The sequence below is a fragment of the Protopterus annectens genome, chromosome 1.part0 (genome assembly GCF_019279795.1).
Source record: "Protopterus annectens isolate FY-2018-M chromosome 1.part0, PAN1.0, whole genome shotgun sequence".
Lineage (NCBI taxonomy): Eukaryota > Metazoa > Chordata > Ceratodontiformes > Protopteridae > Protopterus > Protopterus annectens.
This window is the reverse complement of record NC_056725.1, coordinates 879,267,913-879,283,150: the sequence shown is the minus strand read 5'-3', so window position 1 is coordinate 879,283,150 and position 15,238 is coordinate 879,267,913.

The window sequence follows — 15,238 nt, the reverse complement described above, 5'->3', positions numbered from 1 at the left end:
GGCTTTGGCCAGGTCAAAGTAGGTGGTGTGCACCATCTTCCCCCTTGTCCATGGCTTTGGTGACTGTCTCAAAAAAGTCGACCAAATTTAACAGACACGACCTCCCCTTGATGAAGGCAAACTATGTGGGATCGAGTGTTTGGAGGTTGCCAAACTCCTTGTTAATGAGGTCCATGATAATCCATTCTGCTGCCTTGCAGATCAGGTTAGTTAGGCTGATGGGTCTATAATTTCCCTGATCGCTGGACGCTCCACCTTTGTGCAAAGGGATGACAGTGGCTGTCCTCCACTCAGCTGGGATGAAGCCAGTACTCAGGCTTTGGTTGAATAGGGAACCTAATGGTGCTGCAAGTTCCTGTCTGAGTTCATGTAGGATTCAGCCTGGAATGTTATCAGGTCCCATGGAGGCTGTATTTTTTTGCCTTTGAGAGAGCAGTGATGACCCATTCCCTAGATATACAGGGAAGGGGGAAGGTACTGGGGATGTCCTGATTTACTAATGGGGGGATACAGGGGTGAAGTTTTTGCTGAATCTGTCAGCCAGCAAGTTTGCTATATTTATGGCATTTGTATATGTGGTGTCCTTAACCACCAGTTCTGAACAGATCTGGGTGCTTCCTTTGAGAATGTGGACATATGTGAATAAGGCCTTATGATTGTCTTTAGTAGATTTGGCAAATTTGGACTCTGAATTTGATTGCTCTTACAAATGAGGCTGGTCAGACTTGTGGGTCAGTAATTACCCAGGTCAGTGGATAGCCCCCCTTTGTGCAGGGGTAAGGGTGTTACTGTCTCCTTCATTTGCTTGGTACAAAGCCACTTTGGAGGCAGAAGTTGAAAAGAGTTGTGGGGGGAGGCAGGTAAAATGCTTCCTGCTTTTTAAGATATATCATGGGATATTGTCAGGACCCACTGATGCAGTATTCCTGGTCTTTGACACTATGTTCAGGTCTTGGTCTTGAGAGAGGGTAGGAGGATATCAGTTACTGGGATATCATGTGAGATAATAAGTGGTGTAAGTGGGGAGAGTTTGGAGTTGAATTTATCAAGTAGTAAGTTTGCTATGTCTTCTGCTTTGGTGTAGGTGGTATCATTCATAATCAGCTCAACACATTGCTGCATAGAGCTCTTGAGGCTGTGAACAAATATATAGAAGGCTTTAACGCTCTCCTTTGCAAGGGAGGCTATATCTTTGCCTCAAACTTGGCTTTAGTGGTTTTAATTAAACTCATGAGTTGCTTACTTAGTTTTGTGATGATGGAGCTAGCCTGAGGTTACTCTTCTGATATTTGACTAAGATTCTCTTCCTTTTATTGTAAGGCTTGTTTATGTTGTCATTCTACGGGGGGGGGGGGGTTAATGCTTCTCTTGTTCCTACGTGGTACAGATGCATCAATTGACAATGCTGGTACAAGTTAATGGTGTATGTTTACACATACTCAGCGTTTAAAGGGTACAGGGGATTTGAAACTTGCCAGAGTATTATTTAGAAGCAGGATGTTTGCCTTAGAGAATTTTCTAAAGATTCTAAGTGCTGCTAGTATCTCACATTTCAGTTTTATTTCAAGGGAAACAGATTTATGGTTTGTCCTAACGAGTGAAGATGATATGTAAGGGGTGGAGTATGACTCACCCATATTACTAAGGATAAGGCCATGGCTGTTTTTGCTCTGAGTAGGTGCTCTCACTTTTTGCTGCAGAGTATTTGTATTAATAAAGTACAGTAATTGCTGTACTTGTGCATTATAGTGGTGTAGGATTCACAGTCTACAGTTGGATTGTTAAAGTCACCCAGGAAAATGGTATTGGGTTTAATGATGAGTGACTCCAGTTCTTGTAAGTAGTTGCTGTGTCTATCCAGGTTCATACTCTATAATGTAGTAAGAGACTTTACCGATGATGAGTTGGATATGAAGAAGTTTTACTGCATCATGCTGCTTAATTAACCTAGAGGTAAGACATTTGATGATACACATCGAAACACCTCCACCTTTTTTCCTGTGTAGTAGCTAGTGTGGAGGGCATTATAGCCCTGCACAGCTGGAGTCCTCACTACTGATTTAAACTAGTTCTTGGTCATTTCACAAATGTCTATATCCTCCAAGGTGAAGAGGGCTTGTACGGAGTGGAGATTTTGTTTAGACTCCTAGCATTGGTCAGTAACACCTTCATAATATCATTTGCGTGTACAGGTATGTTGGTAGGTACAATTGATTGGCATTGCCTAAAAAACTTAGTATGCGGGTGGAGAATGTCTTAGCCAGTATTCAAAAATGTAGGCAGGTGTAGACCATCCTTGTCAAAGCAGTGTGGTCTATCAATCACATCCTCCCAGGCTGACAAATATTGTGCCCTCTTCGAATGTTACCAAAAGCTAAACCAAGTATTAAAGTTAATTATTTTTTGCTCATATTGCAATGTTATCCTTGCAAATGGTATAATGCTGCTCAGTGCTAGGCTCACACTTGTCTGGGACAACAGTCACAGAGCTCTATCATGTTTCTTTTCATATAGTCCAGGAAGGTATATCTCAAGTCATTAACACCCACACATAATGTAATAGAATCACACTGGTACTTACTGTGCAAGGACTTGAGTGTGTGCTTGATCTGATGGATCCTGGCACCAGACAAACAATGAACCGTTACTCTTTCCTTGGTCAGCTTGGGAAGAGGGACATCTGTATGTCTTATACTGGAGTCTCCTATTACAAGAAAATTTGTTTGGGTAGATGTCTGCCTTATTGGCTTAGCATCCAAGACTTTGTGACTCCTGGCGCTATGTGAAGTGGGAGGCTTTGCAGTCAGAGTGATGCTGAGGGTATTTAATGCCCGTGTTACTTTTTGGAGGTCTTTGTGGTTTAGGCAAGTTGGTCTTAAGAACCTCAGTATATTATGGATTATATGTTGAATAAGTGTCATGGTGAGTTGTGCTGTGTGATGTACTGCTAATGATTCTGATGTCTTGGTTGTCTACATGTGGGATTTTGGCCTCCAAGTACATTATAGAAGCACATTTTCACACACAGCATTAAGCTATTTAAGTAATAGGTGATCTGACAGCACAAGACAGTTCTTACATTCTCTCATACCAATCTCAATCAGGCTGGCAACCGACACTGTGAGGAAGTGCTTGTTCATGGTTTCAGTAGGAGTAATGCCAGGGGGTGGTGTCTATATTGTTGGATTGAACTAATTGGTTTATTTCTAAGTTGCAGGGATGTAAGGTATGGGAAGGCAATACCAGTTGGGTATTTTAGTTTAGGTAAACAACTGAAATTTAGTTTTCTTAGGCTATGTGTGGTTTACTGCAGCTCAGAGTCTTAAATGTGCTTAGCGTGGATTACTGCAACCACAACGTTAGTTCTGAGGCCTGTTTGATTTTGCAAGGCTTCTTAAGGAGAAATGCTCTTGTGAAAACAACCTGCTATAGAGCGAATCCAATAGTGGAAGTTCTAGGAGAGGAGCAAAGGGGAGAAAAACAATTAGAAAGGCTATAAACATAAAATTAGTGGAGCTTTGTAACTAGATTCTGCAGCCACACAGTAGTCTCTGATCACTGTAAATGTGAATTACAAGTCCTGGATCACATGAGGGGCTACAATTACAGCAAACTGTAAAACAATGGCAGGGAAGCCAGTAGCTATGTATCCACAGGAGGAAACAGCAGAGGGGACAGATGCTATGTAACAAAGTGATTGGGGGGAGTAGTAACAAATATTAAGTACAAGCAGGGATATCAGTAGATGTAGCAGGCAGTGGACACTTTTTTAAGTGCAAATTATATCAGGCAATATTTAGCAAAATTAATATTAAGAAACTCAGGATATGAACAGTTAATGCTAACACAGAACTTGTACTATTGTGAATGAGGCTACAGATTTATGGCACCAGACCAGGCAGATGTAACCAGTAATGTATTTTAGGCAAAGATATGAGATGTTTGTATGAGCACAAACACTATAGTAGATCACAATACTCTCACTTATTGTACCTTAGACTACAAATCTATGGCAGCAGACCAGGCAGAAATAACTAGTAAGTATACCATTAGGCAAAAATAGCTCTTGGTGTGAGCACAATTCCTGTACTTTAAACACAATGTTCTCACATACTGCAACTTGTTTGTCTTTCCGGCTTTTCCCGGTTAGGGGTCACCACAGCGGAACTCCGGTCCGCTAATGATTGGCAGTCGATTTTTATGGTGCTGAGTTGCCAGCCCGATGCCCAACCTTCAGCAAAGGCACGCCCATTCACGCAAGCCTTTCGGAGGCCACTCGACTGCGGGCAATGCAGCTACAAAATTTGGCACCAGACCAAGCAGATTTGGGCTAAAAATGGAAAAAAAAATGCAGAAAAGTACAGAAAACCTCTCAGAACAAAGGCAAAAATAACTAAATAAAAATTAACTAAATGCTTTTTTCTTCCTTTTTTTTTCAAAAAAAAGAAAGAAAAAAATGCTGCTTATATTGCCTGGAGGATCCCAAAATCAACACAGCTCTTCTCTCAGTGTTCAGGGCTTCCAATGCTATTCACAGCCTTGAACATTGCACTGCTCACAGACACCAGTCACTGAAGAACAGCAGCAGAAAGCTTGTGACAGTTTTGAAAGCTGCAAACATTTCATGCTGCTGTAAAACTGCAGCAAGAAATAAAGTGCACTGTCACGCCAACAGCTTAAAAGCTATTGTTAATATAGGTTCATAAGTTCTTACTAGGGTATTGATCCAATAGTATCCTTAAAAGCTTAGACATGCATTCCCAAGAACTTTTTATCCTTATATTTCAGAACAAATAACCCAGGGCCCTTGTATTTTAAGTATGAATAGCCCAGTGCTGTGCAGACATTTACATGTTACCGATATCCATGAGGCTAGGTTCATACCAGACACGGACACATAATCCAAGATCTCCACCATGTCTCTATTCATATAGCCCAGGGAGGTACATCTCAGGTCATTTACACCCCACATGCACTATGACTGTGTAAAATGTGCACTTGTGGTACAAGGACTTGAGTGCATGCATGCTGTGGTGAGTCCTGGCACCTGATAAACAAAGGACTGCAACCCTCTCCTTGTAGAATGAGGTGAGTGGCGCATCAGTGTGTCTTACTATGAGTCACCTCACCTATAACTAACATATTAAATTGTATAGCTGTTGGCCTTTTTTGAGCTAAAATGCAGACAGGTTTTATATGCCCTTATTTTAGCTCAACATTTTACAGGTTTATCCCCAAAAATTATGTCCCTCCTAAAGTTGGTAATTCTGTGTGAAAAGACAGTGGATTGCAATAAACAAGGACAACCATTACATTTAGTTACTGCTTTTTCTTCAAAAATGCACATTAATTTTAATTTAAATTCTCTTATCAGCTTTCTACATAAAACGTACCAATATTTTTGAAATGGAGCTGGTTTGGGGCTTTTATTTCTGATTATTTCCGGCTTCTTCATTGTTTATGCAAGCAAAAAGCTGATTGATATGGCTGTCAGACACTTCATGCTACCACACCATCTCATGATTCTAAAAGAACCCTAGTGCTTGCAGCAAGGGTTGTGGGAAAATATGCATGTTTGCAAGATTTGCAATTCAGAGCCACAACAGCTGCAATGAGGAAAGGCCTCATTATCAGCTAATTTACATATCAGTGAATCATCTGTAACTACAGTGAGTGTAGATCAGCACTTTCCTGCAGTAGTTAAAATTGATGGCCATGTTAGCACAGGCACCCTCACACATGCACACAGCCACCCACACCATATATCCCTTACCCGTTGACAAAATATCCCAGCTGTTTCCTCTTACACTGTCATTGCCCTCGTAAATCACAGATGAGTACAGCCATTAATGCCAGACAGAGTTTCAGACTTCATATCCTTCAGTAATTGCATATCCTACCAACTTTCTAAATTTATAAGAGGAATAAGTAAAATCCATCCCTGAATGTATGTCTTTGTCTTACCATTAATTTTGGCATTGTCTAGATGTCTTGCATTACAATGTTGAGAGGTATGCATATATGTGCCCTGTTCTTCCTTGTAACTCACAAACTGTTTCTGGCCTTGAATAATGTCTGATAGTCTCAGTTTATTCATATAACAATTTTTTTATATATAATTTCTCAGTTAGCATAGCAGGTTAATGCCACTGCTTTCTCCGTCAAGGGAATGAAGCCTCCACCCCTTTGTAATTTCAGTCCTTTTTTTTGTTTTTTTTGTTTTTAGTTTTAGCTGTTATTGCCAAGTTTTCCCTGGTTTCTAGTGGTGGTGCAAAGGACTAATATCATCTGTAGGAGGTGGTAGGGTGCACGGTTTGAATCTTTTTAGTGCCTTTAAGACACGCTGTTTAGAGTATCCCTAGTATCTGGTGGCCTACCTGATCCACGTTATGCGCAAGAGCTGTTAAGGCACAAGATAAAAGTGTAATCCCTAATCCGTGTTACATGTAAATGTCATTAGGGAATGAGACAAAAGAGTTATCGCTGGTGTCTAGTGTTCCCCTGTTATGTTTAAGTGCCATTAAGGTATGATGATGTGAAATTATTCCTGGTGGCTAGTATACCCCCACCCCGATGTTGCAGGATTTGCTCATTAGTCTATAGGAGTGTGTTTGAAGGTATGACAAGCAGGGAAAAAAGCTCCACAAGAAATTATAACAGCAGAACATATATAATACTCAAGTAACATTTAGCAGCGTTACATACAAAGCTCCAGAAGAACTATTTATACTAGTATTTATACAGCATACTGAATGCTCAGGTAACATTAGCAGTATTACATTATAAAGTGATGATAAATAAAGCAGATAATTATGAAATAAGTATATTTTGCAACAACATAATGAGCACTGTGTGCAGTTAGGTAGTAGCATATTAGGTCAGATATAATTATATGGATTTTGTCATAAGAAGAGTGGAAGAAAAATACAACAGCAGATAAAGTCACTGACATGTATGTGTAGATAGGAGAGGTAGTTTAGAATAATGATGCCTGGGAAATATAGCCAGGAGTCAAGCAGGAACAGTTTTAATTTATGTTTGAAGATATGTGCTTTGTAGAGGATTCTGATTTGTTGGGAAACTGTTTTACAGGATTTTGTGATATGACTGGAGTAAAGTGCATTTCCTGCTTTGTTGTGAGTTTTCTGAATTGAGAAGATGTTTGTCAGCAGAGCAGAGTGCTATATAGTTGGAGTGGAATTGTATATTGTGTGAGGCAGGGCATTTTCAAGGTGAAAGAATAATCTGTGTGTAAACTGAAATTGAGACATACCTCTCAGCCTCTTCGCACAAGAAATCTGGACAAAGCCAAAATAATTGGGAGAAAATGTCTCAAAAAATAGGGATACATTTTAAATATTGTTCTTATAAACTTGTTAGAATAAAAGGTTTTGTGTTATCATGATTTTCTGAAGTATACAAAATCTGAAACTCAAATGACTTATTATTTAGTGACTTCAGTCCTTAATGATTGGCCAGAAAACCCACAAATTGTAAGAGGAACTGACTAAAAATATAAGGCATAAATCTGGACATTCTGCAAAAATCTGGGCAGCTGAGAGGTATGATTGTGAGCAGGTGAAGAGCTGAGTTAGCTCAAGCCAATTTAGGTGGCTGAGAGCAATACAGTGTTGTGTGGAGTATGGTTTGCTGGAAGCAAAGTTGGCTATTTTGTTACAACATTGCTCTAGTTTAGATATCTGGTTTTGGCTCCTTTCTTCCACTTTCTCAGAGCATACAGGTTGCTTTATTTTAAATGACACATGCAAGTGTGCATTTCATTGTTAAATAACACTAACATAGACTAACACATAGATGCATTCTGTTACAAACATCTTTGCCACACCAAGGTAGCCAGCTAAACAAAAGGCATATTCACTCCACCATCATTAATACCCACACCTGATAATAATGTCCACCTGATCAATCCCATGGTTTTCTTAAAACATTACTCTGGCCATTATTTGTTATATACTTCCTCTTATCAGTCTGTATGACCAACCCATCATAACTAATAACCATTTGTACAGTTGTTCAAGTACAAGGTAAAGATAGCTTAATCAGCAGTCAATTAATATTCTTTCTCATACATACAACCAATAACTATTAAGCAAGCAGAATTACCATACATGTGGTATTGCACATATTGATAAGTTTTAATTAAAGTACAGTAACATAAATATTAGTATATAGATTAGTGGGAAAAGATTCAGAAAACTAGCATGCAATGCATTACTTACCCTCCCTCCAAAACATAATGTGTACTTAGTAATCAAAATATAATAAATAAATAAATAAAATAAATAAAATATAATAATAGAAGGTAGCACACCAAGTAAACATAAACTTCTCTTAGTTAAATGCAGGCCAGAACACCTTAAAAAATCATCACATGTCAAACTTCACTGCTTCTTTCATCAAAAAGCAATTGTTAACTTATTTATATAGACAAAATAAAGCAATAACATCTTAGCCACAAGTAATCAAGTAACCCTTAAAAGAATGAACCAAAATGGGGGACCCCAACCAGATTAACAGAGTCAGTGTTATCCAGGCAAAACTGGATTAGATGACCCATTGAAGTAAAGAAGTAAAATGGTCTTTACCACAATTAATGGAACCAATGGATAATTACTAAGATTAAATAAATTGGGCCCCCAGTAATAATTAATAGGCATAGCTACCAGATATGGCAAAGTGGTGGTAGCTGTATTACCTAAAGAGGGTAAGGATCCATCAGATCCAGCTTCCTACAGGCCCATTTTGATACTAAACCATGATTATAAAGTATTTATGTCAATAATGGTTAAAGGAATGACAAAAGTAATGCCAAAATTGATAGACATGGATCAATGTGGTTTTGTGGAGGACAGGCAAACATATGACGACATTAAGAAAACACTGATGATCCAAAGGGAAGCAGAATTTAAGAAAATACCACTGTTGTTGGCAGGTCTTGATGTACAGAAAGCATTTGAAAGAGTAAGCTGGGATTTTATGAGCAGGGCAATGGAAGCATTTGCATTCCCTGATAAAATTATAAGGCTAATTAGGAAGACACATATCACATATACATAGCACAAGCAGAAGCGTATAATTCAAAGTGGAAAGGGATAATGATGGAACAGGAGGGAAACTCAAGAAACAATGAGAGACTGGGATTTTGGATGCATACCTTTAAGGAGAATAACAATAATCATACAGAATATTATATTCACAAAGTGGCAGAAAGTATTCTAAGAACTAAGCCAACACGGGAATGCAGAAAGGAGATTCTGCCTACAGGGATGACTAGAATTTATTGGAGAAAACTGGCAAAGGAAGCAAGGTATTGGGAGCAAATAACTAGAGGGAAAGGTAACAGAATGGGAGGATGCCAAGAATTCATTTGGCATCAGATATTACCTTCCTTATCAATGATTGATATCAAACTATAGACAGAGAAATAAATAGGGGATCCTACACAATCAACCAAAGCTGGTAGAGCTTTAGTAGAATACAGAACAGAAGCTGCTGTTAAAAAAGGAATAATTAGTACAGAATATAAAATATGCATGATAACTAGAAGAATGGCCAGATGGCCTTAGTTATCGAGGAGATAGTTTGCTTAGTAACAGCCAAGCCCAAAGACCTGGGATGAAAGTTTTATCCAAATAGATCATGTGCTGTCTGTGAAAATCCATGATATGCAGGACCCTCTCACTAGCAGATTGAGGAGTAGAGAAAAGGAAGGGGGGACACCAAGGTTTACTGGGAGTAGGTCTGATAGGCTGTTTTGCCACTGGACCACCTGTTTTCTGCTAGAGAGATAGGCATTAAACCAACTTATGGTTACTGGGTTCCCAGTGTAAGGTCCAGTGCCTGGTGTGTCCCTTCGACAGGTCTAGAATAGGATGAGAGGATATTAGGTTATTTGTTTAGAATTGGTTTATTATGAGTTTACAAGGAGAGGAGGGCTGTGGTTGTGCTGTGATGAGATGAGTGCTGTTGTTGTTGTGGTATTGGGAGGTTGTTAAGATTGGGAGTTGGTAATGTGTTGTGTAGTGTGTGAGGTGTTTTGTGAGTTTGCGTTCCATAATTTTGGCTAGGTATTTGTCTAGTGACAGTTTCAGTGGAGGACCCTCCTTGGTGGAGTTGAGGTGGATAAATGGATGATATAGGGGATGAGATGCTAGGAAATTCCCGAGTGAGAATAGAGATGAAGAGGGTAGGCTATGGCATCAGATGATGGCATGTAGGTATTTGGCAGGGATCGAGATCTAGAGTAAGGGGTAAAGATTTTTAGTTTGGTTTTCAAGGGTGGGAGTGGAGGTGGATGGAGGGTGTAGGTTCAAGGCGTGGTTCAAGTTTGTTTGGGTTGTAGGTTTGGGTTGGGGAGGGGTAGGGGGCTGGCTTACTGGCAGGGGGGGGATGTGAAAAAAAAAAAAAGGAAATGGCTATTTCTGTCTGTTTTGCGTTAAAGTTGTTTTTTTAGTTGGGGGGGTAGTAGATTTACGGTCGGTAGTAGGGAGGTAAAACCAACCAGAATTTTTTAGGTTAATACTGATGTTTGTTTTTTGTTTGAGAGAAATATTGTTTTGTCAGATTTAAACGGCTACTTGTTTTTGTCAGATTTAACGGCTACTTTGGTTGAATTCTTAGGGGGAGGAACTTGTCCATTTCAGGGGGTTTTCCAGGTTCTCTCTCTTTTTTTTTTTTTTCTTGTGTGTTTCTTGTGTTATTAGTGCTATCGTTCTAGCCAGGGTGCTATAATGGGAGCATTCTAGTAAGTCGCTTAGATGGAATTGAATATCTTGAGGAAAGGAACATTAACTTCATCTAGTTTTTAGGTCTGTGCCAGTTTACAGGTTAAGAGATCAGCTACTAGAAATTCAGGGGGGTCAAGACAAAATTCCTTGCTTGCTATTCCTAACTAATCTATGGGATTAGGTATTTGATTTGAACATTTGTATTTATAATATAGGTGGTGTAGGTGGTCGCTAAGGTGGAGGGGTCCCAGTGGTATATATATTTATTATTCCTATTAGTAGAATCAATCAATCAAATGCTCTCCTTTTGTTGGGCATGTCCAATTCTAGTGGGAGAAATTGTATCGACTGATTCAAGGACAACTCATTTACTATCTTGGGCATAAAAGAAAGAGAGTGTGAAGGGTCACCCTGTCCCTGTGAAAAACCAAAAAAAGAGGAATGGCCATAAGGGCCTGCAGCTCAGAAACGCTCCGAGCAGAAGTATCAGCCAGCAACAAAACAATCTTCCAGGTACAATGTTGCAAAGAAGCAGAATCCGCAGGCTCAAAAGGAGCCACAGTCAATTTTCCCAAAACAAAATGAAGGTCCCAAGGAGGACACCTTTAAGAAATTGTTTGACCTCAAAACAAGAAGTCAAAAGAGAATGCAAGGGCAGACAAACCAAAATGGTTGGCAAATAGGTCATGACAGAACAGGCCAAGCCAGACTGGAGCAACTCACACAAATGAGAGAAGATCAAAGGGACCCCCATTGAAAAAGGGTCCTGGTTACGAGCATGGCACCAGACCAAAAACCTTTTCCATCTTGACATATAAGATTTTCTGGTTGAGGGTTTCCTTGCTTCCTGTAAAACTCTGGGCATGTCCTCAGAAAAGAAGTGCCTGAAAGGGATCAAAACCCTATCATTCACAGATGACTTCCAAGATGACTACACATTGAGTAGCAGCTTAATTTTAGCTTTCCCAGTGTGAAAACAGAAACTCAGCAGAGAAAGCCAGTGGGCATACACTTCTGTAACTGGCCAGTAAGTACACTACCTGGATGCCAGGGAAAAAGAAATACAATGGACCTGAAGGAAAATCAGCTTTAAAAGGTAAGAAAACAACACTGACTTGGAAAAGTACTGCGGCCATTAAGCAAAAAGCAATGCACGCTCCGGGCATGACTTCCAGTAACCTAGAGGAAAGTATAAGAGAACTGCACACAGACCTGATTAAAATAAACAAAACACTGAGGCCGTGTATCAATTTAAACAACAAAAGGCTGGAAAATGGAATAAGCTTGAAGCAGACATTCAGATGAGATGAGATGATAAAATTGAAAAAAAAATAGAGGTTAAAATAAAGAAAAGGCTGGCTGAATATAAAACTGCACAAGAATAGATGTTTCAAAAAACAACAAAATTAAAGGACAGAGCACATAGGGAAAACCTGAGATTTTCTGTTGTAACAGAGAAGCTGGAAGGAACAGACTGTATTAATTTTATTAAAGCACAAATAAAGCTGGGCTGGTATTCCACAACAGGAGTTGTTAATTGAAAGGGCACACGGTGTGTATGCTCCAAACCTGGCTATGAGAAAACAACCTACACCTTTAATAGTAAACATGCAATCCCACCATCAGAAGGAGTTGATTCTGATAAAACTGATGCAGAAGGACAAAGTACTAAAAGTGGGAGACAGCAGAGTGTTTGTGGAGAATGATTACTCATTGTGCGCCACCATCAGAAGGAGATGATTCTGATAAAAGTGATGCAGAAGGACAAAGTACTAAAAGTGGGAGACAGCAGAGTGTTTGTGGAGAATGATTACTCATTGTGCACCATGCAGAAGAGCAGTAAATTTATTCCACTATTCAGGGAATGTCGAGAAGCAGGCATGAGATTCAAACTGGTTTACCCAGCTATATTCAAAATATTCTTCCCTGGAGGGACAGAATCATTTTTTATGAAGTACACGCTAAGGGGGAAATACAAAAGTTTGTCCAGGAAAAGTGAGCTGTGAAACAGAAATAGATTCTGCTTCTTGTTCTTCTGTTAATAAAGACCACAATCACAGTCTGCCAGTGAAACAATTTCAAATGTTTCAATGGAAAATTCTTGAGAGAAGGAAAAAAAAGCACAAGAGTCGATTAGAAGAATTGAGAGTATGTTGGAAATGAAGCAGAGACAGGATTTGGATGATGGAGATGAACAGGTAAAAAAACAGTAACTTGGAAGTTGACAAATGTGGAATTACAAAGCAATAATTATATTTGAGAAACATGACAGAACAAGAAAATGAAAATCTGGAAATATTGAACTTTGTTAAACTTGTAGGGACTCTAAAGCATATGCCCCACTTCATGTCATTAATGTTCAGAAAAATACTTAGGAGAGGGGAAGAGGAGGGAGAAAGTTAACTGTAAATAAATATATATTTTTCTTAGTAGTACTATTTTCATAGTGCGTGATTTTCTTTGCATGTCATAAAGTAAAGTTTTCTCAGTTAATTTAAGTGCAATGGGGATACTGTTGTAAACAGGTACTCTTGATTTTTTTCTTTCTCTCTTTCTTCTTATTCAGGTTTAAGAAATGTAAGCACTGCAGTAAAAAAAGTTCTGGTTAAAAGAGCAGGATAAAAAATAGTGTGTTTTTTTCTTATTCCTGTATAGGGGAATGACAGGATTAAGGCACTTAGCTTAATCTAGTAAGTTTTAAGAGAAAGCAAGTAAATGAAGAAGAATATTGAATATTATAAGGCTTTTTTGTCTAGCAAATAAATGCATGCTTAGTAGCAATTTTGTATCTGGTCCTCATGCCTCCAGGAGACAATCTGTTAAAGAGAAATGGCTAGGAGATAATGTTCTCTGAAAGCATTCAAGAGTTTCCCCAGCTGGGAGAGCTATAAAGACAAGACAAAATCAGATAGCACGTAGTGGAAATACAGGCTGCACCATGCATATCAGCACTGAATAACCTTTTTTTAGGTTAATGCAAGTCTAAGTGTGGCTGTCAGTTTGGAACATTTGTTCCTATTAGGAGGGTAAAACTTTAATATTTGAAGATGTGCTTAATTTTGTGTGTTATTAAGTTAATAGGTTTTTGTCCATGTACGGTGGACTACATCCATGTAGCCCACTGTACCTGGATGAAAGTGCTAAATCTGTTTATCAATGTGAGGTGCATCAGTTTCTGGTTCTCCTTTCTTTTTTGCTTTATTAGTTTGCAGTGCATTCTGAGATTTTCTAAGTTAAAAGGTTTTAGAGAGGTATTGTGGGTGTGGGTTTTTTTGTTTGTTTGAGGACTTTCAATAAAATAAAAAGTTTTTTTAAGATGTGACATAGGCCGAAATGGATATGACAAGAACATTTTATAAAATATCAATCTGTCAAACAGTGTACGACTGTAACACAAAAGCTGAAATTAGACATTTAACAAAAACAATCTGTTATTCATAAAAGGTGGGAATAATAACTTTTGAATGTAATGATGCTTTCTGTAATATCCTTAAATGTTAATGGTCTCACAGATAAGTACAAAAAGGAAAGAGTACTGAACTACATTAAAATGTACAGTGCAAATAGCTATGATATTAGGGACACATTTGGAAAGAACTAAACATGTGAATTTGAAAAAGAAAGGGTTTCAGGGTGGTTATTCAGTAGAATACCTGGGGCAAGGAAAAGAGTACTTATATTAATTGCAAGAGGAGCTCCAATAGTGATAGAAGAGAATGAAAAATGATAATAATTATATATTTGGAGTACTAAGGGGCTAGTGGCAAGGGAGGAGGATTACATTGGCATGTATTTATATTTCACCTAAAACTGCTATAATGGAGCTTAAGAAAATTCTGGAAGAAATACTCAGCTTTCATCAAATATTACTTATAAATGGGGACTGGAATTTGATTTGCAACAATGAAGATGTGTCTAGGGGGCCCAGAAGGGAAAATATAACAAGGAGGGTAGACTTTTGAAGAAATTTATGAAAATATTTGGCCTGGAAGATGTGAATTCATTACTAGGAGTTTGGAGTGAATTTACATATTATTCCCCAAGATACAAAAACTGGGCTGGGCTAGGCAGAATTTACATTTCACAGGAACATGTGCATTTAATTGAAGGTCTTGATACTCACCGAATAACTATTTCAGATCATGCACCAACAATAACTAAAATAAAAGCACAGGGTAATGAAATAAAAAATGAGACACTGGTGTTTTCCCATCTATCAGCTGAAAAGAGAGGAATTTAAGGGACAGGTAGTGGAAATTACTCAGGAGCTATTAGAGAAGATAGAAATTTCTTCTGAAAATATAGCCAGCGAGTAGGATAAAACTGAAGTGGAGTTTAAAAATAGAGTGGAAATAAAAGAAAGGGAGACATGGTTAAGAATAACAAGAATTATTTAGAGGGACTGACAAATGTTAAAGTGTTGCAAAACAGGGGAATTTCACAGAACAAGATGAGGAGCAACTGCAGAATGCTAAACAGAAAATAAGGGA